Source organism: Chrysochloris asiatica, unplaced genomic scaffold (genome assembly GCF_000296735.1).
Source record: "Chrysochloris asiatica unplaced genomic scaffold, ChrAsi1.0 scaffold00215, whole genome shotgun sequence".
NCBI lineage: Eukaryota > Metazoa > Chordata > Mammalia > Afrosoricida > Chrysochloridae > Chrysochloris > Chrysochloris asiatica.
This window is the reverse complement of record NW_006408733.1, coordinates 1,365,012-1,369,610: the sequence shown is the minus strand read 5'-3', so window position 1 is coordinate 1,369,610 and position 4,599 is coordinate 1,365,012. Positions and strand designations below refer to the sequence as shown.

At 38.2% G+C, this 4,599-nt stretch overlaps 1 protein-coding gene across 1 annotated transcript in view; it reads right to left on the bottom strand.

The window, feature by feature from the left end:
- Window positions 1-4,599, bottom strand: part of FSTL4 (follistatin-like 4) — a 676,535-nt gene that overhangs the window by 618,854 nt on the left and 53,082 nt on the right. The gene's annotated exons all lie outside the window — the stretch shown is intronic.

The following is a 4,599-nucleotide window of genomic DNA, read 5'->3' as shown; positions in this document are numbered from 1 at the left end:
AACAACAACAACAAATGCAAACAGCATTTTCTGCCACCTTCCTAGTGAGTAAAAGTTCAAGCAGAGATAGTTGGGAGACACGTGTCCATCTCAACTGTGAGCATGATTATTCAGATGAATGCTGGTACCTAAAGGGCATTCACTCAGTCAGTACTCAGAAGAGAGGACACAGACAGTGGTAAGTATAATGAATGATATGTAAGCCATGAACCATATCAGGCATAAAAGCATACCCCATATCCTCCCAAACTGCTCCCCAGCTCCTTGCTCCTGGGGTTGGCACCTCCATCCCTAGCAACAACCATTATTGTGAGTCTTCAAATCAATTTCAACTCATAGCAAACTTATAGGACAGAGTGGAACTGCTGCATAGGGTTCCCAAGGTTGAAATCTTATAGCTAGTTTTTTTTTTTTTTTTTTTTTTTCTCAAAGGAGGTCTGGTGGGTTTGAACTGTCTGCCTTTGGGCTAGCAGCTAAGTGCTTAACCACTGTTGTCGGCAGGGCTCCTTGGGAACAACTAGACTCATTGTAGTAGGAGATACTGGTAACTAACTTTTATGGTGGTGGTGGTGATTGATTGTGTGCCATGGAGTCAGTTTCAACTCATAGCAACCCTGTATGGGGTTTCCGAGGTTGTAAATCTTTATGGGAGCAGAAAGCCTCATCTTTCTTCCCCGAAACAGCTGGTAGTTTCAAACTGCTGACCTTGCGGTTAGTAGCCCAACTCATAACCACCAAGCTATCAAAGCTCTTTTTATAGCTTCAAGGGAGGGGGGGGACTTGATGAAATTTTGGGGAGATTACAAAAACTTTATAAATTAATTTAGGGAAAGTTGATATGTACATAGTGTGTATCTTCTTATCAAGAGCATGGCTTTTCTAATCATTTGCTCAAGTTTATTTTTGTTTCTTTAAAAAGTGTTTGTATAATTTTACTTGCATAACATTTATGTGAGGAGCTCTGGTGGTACAGAGCTTAAGTGCTCAACCACTAATCGAAATATTAGCAGTTTGAACACTCACCAGTTGTTTAGCAGAAGAAAAACATGGCAGTTAGCTCCCATGATGATTTCAGCCTTGGAGACTCTTTGGGGCAGCTCTACTCTATCCTATAAGGTTACAATGAGTAGGAATTGACTTGACAGAAACAAAGAGTTGAAATTTGAGTCTTTTTTTTTTTTTTTTTTTTGTATTTATTATTTTATTTATCAATGGAACTTTCTTTTTCATTATATCCTTTATTGTTTTTTGTGTGTATATATGAAGACAACTGATTTTCATAACCAGCCACTTGACTGACTTTCTTACTGCTTATAATAGTTCTACTACTGGCTGTTCAGGGGTTCCATCTGAATAGTCATATAATCTGAAAATTTTTATTCTTTCTAATGCCTATGCCTCTAGCTTGCTCTTGGATTATGCTTTGGTTAATTCTTCAACTCAATGTTAAACAGTTGTAGAGAAAGTGAGGATCCTTATTTCTGACTTTAAGAAGAAAATTGTTAGTGTTTCTACATTAAGATACTGCCTATATGTTTAATATATTAATGAAATCAATGTATAGTTCTTGAGTTTTTTCAACAAATGTATGTAGTTGCCATTAAGCACTGTCAAGTCCATTCTACCTCATAGAGACTCTGCATAGGGTTTCTGAGGAGTGGCTGGAGAGTTTGAACCTCAAACCTCCCAATTCAAACCAACCTTATGGTCTCATGCTGATCCTACAGTGCCACAGCAGGACTACCAAAATGTAGCAGTTCAAAACCCACCAGCTGCTCCTTGAAAACCCTACATTGGGTCACTATAAGTCAGAACCAACTCCATGGCACTTAACAACAATTACTATGAACATTTATATAGTAGTTTTCATAGTAGTAAACTATCCCTATGTATCTAGACTAAGCTCATCTTGGTCATGGTCAAGAAGTGTTTTTAAAATATGCTGCTGCAGTCTGTTTGTTGTTATTTTAACTATGTTTTTGCATTGCTATTAATATATGAGATTAGTCTATAATTTTTAGGTACCATTTTTCTAAGACTTAGAAATTAAAATAACACCAGCTTCATTTGATGATTTTGGAAGTTTTCCTTTTACTGTGTTTCTAAAAAGCTTGTATAAAACTGTTACTATATGGAGTCCTGGTGTGGCACTGAGGGTTAATGCGACAGACTGAAAACTGCAAGGTTGGTGGTTCAAGCTCACCAGCTGCTCCTCGGAAACCCTATCCCTATGGATCAGAATCGACTCGATGGTATTTAACAACAACAACATTTAAAGACTTTACCATTTCATTTTTCTTATACTGATCAACAGGGGAGAAAGTAGAGGGTTAGAGAAGCTAAATTTCTTCAACATCTAACATTTGGTCCTTGGTCAGATGGGACTTAAATCCTAATGTTTGATTCCAAAGCGTATGCATGTAACATCATATTAGACAGCATTCTCCTAATAGTACATGTAACAACATTTAATTTATAGAGATGCTGTGAAAATTACATGGTACAAAATTCTGATTTAGGCTATGGAAGATTATAGCTTATAATAGACAAATAATTTTGCTAAAAATTACAAAATTTGAATGAAATAAAAAATTTTTAAGGCATCTAGGCAAATTAAAGGCAGCCAGAACTTGGTGGTAGTTGTTGTGTGCCATTGAGTCAGTTCTGTCTCATAATGACCCTGTATAGGGGTGCTAAGGCTATAAATCTTTACAGGAGCAGAATGCCTCATCTTTCCCCCATGGAGTAGCTTGTGGATTCAAACTGCTTTGTGGTTAGCAGCCCAACACATAACCCATAGGTCAAAATTTTGAAAGCAGATACATCTACTGAAATTAGTCATATGCTTTCATATTTTTACCTTGAAGCATCTCCTGTTTTGCATAGAAGTAAAAAAGAAAATGATGACCTAGAGCTTAAAGTATCACTGAACTAGGAAATAAGCATCAATGCTCAGAGTAAAGCAGCCAGAACTTGAATGTCCCAAATCCTGGATATGGGGATCAGAGAAGAGTAAGCCTAATGTTCTACACACAACTTCTCCCTTAGTTGTCTGTCTGTCTGTGCTGTTGTTGTTAGGTGCCATTGAGTCAGCTCCAACTCATAGCTATTCTATGTACAACAAAATGAAACAGTGTCTGGCTCTGTGCCATCCTCACAATTGTTGCCATGCCACTGTGCCAGTTAATCTTGATGAGGGTCTTTCTGCTTTTTGCTGACCCTCTACTTTATCAAGCATGATGTCCTGCTCCAGGGACTAGTCCCTCTTGATAACATGTCCAAAGTACTTCAAAAGAACATTTTGGCTGTACTTCTTCAAACCAAGATAGATTAGTTCATTTTTCTGGCAGTCATAGTATATTAAATATTCTTCACCTACACCATAATTCAAAGGCAAAACTTCTTCCTCAGTCTTCCTTATCCATTGTCCAGCTTACACATACATATGGTGTGATAGAAACAAAACAAAACAGAAAATTAATACAAATCTATATAAGCCAAAGTATGACATTAAATGCATCCCACCTAAATTTAGGGACTTTTCCAAGAATAGATTAGACATACTGAATACTAGTAACTGATGACCAGAAGAGTTTTAAGAAGACATCATGGACTTCTTATATGAAGAAAGCAAAATGTCTATAAAAAGAGAGGAAACAAAAACAAAAAACCTCAAAAGGAAGTCAGAAGAGACTCTGAAATTTGCTCTTCAACATATTTTTAGCTAAAGTGAATGGAAGAAAAGATGAAGTAAAAGAGCTGATTAAAGATTTCAAAGGGCAGCTCAAGAAGACAAAGTATTATACTGAAGTGTGCAAAGGCCTGGAGCTACAAAACCAAAAGGAAAGAGCACACTTGGAATTTCTCAATTAGAAAGAAGTGAAGCTTCACGTTACAATACTGAAGGATTCTATATGCAAAGTACATATTGAATGATGCCAGAAGCATCAAAAGGAGATGGAAGGGAGGCAGGGCTTGATGGCGGCTAGGGTGGAGGTGCAGTGAAGTTCGCCATCAGCAATACCACAGAATACCAGGCAAAGCAGATCCAGGGCAGAACTCCAAAACTGGGAACCACAGAGATAGGAATATTTTGAAGGTTTGAAGGGTTATAGATTGTGGAACTTGAAGCTGAAGTAAAAAATCACGTACTTTTGAATCTGCAGGGCTGGGCTTGGAGGCCCGGATCTGACATCTTGGGCAAGACAAAATGGCAAGACCAAATGGGGGAGCAGAAACACCACAGAAAAACGCCATGGGAACCTTGGAGCAAAGATGGACAATTCACTTTGTCAGTTTTGCTTTGTTCTGATTTTCTTTTCTTTTTTTGGTATCTGGTCATTGGCATGCCCACTGTTTACCCACCTCCATTCTGGTGACTAGAGGGGTAGCCTGAGTGAGTGAACACCCCACACCCTCACCACTGGTGTGTTCTTCTGCCATGCATGTGCACAGATACTCAGCTCAAGAGCAGGCCCTGAATCTTTTTTGCTTGTTTGTCTTTTGTTTTGTTTTTTAACACGGGAAAGGGTAGGACAGGGCTGTAGAGAGGGAAAGAGTTTAAAAACAAAACAGGCCAAAAATTAAATTAAAACCTGA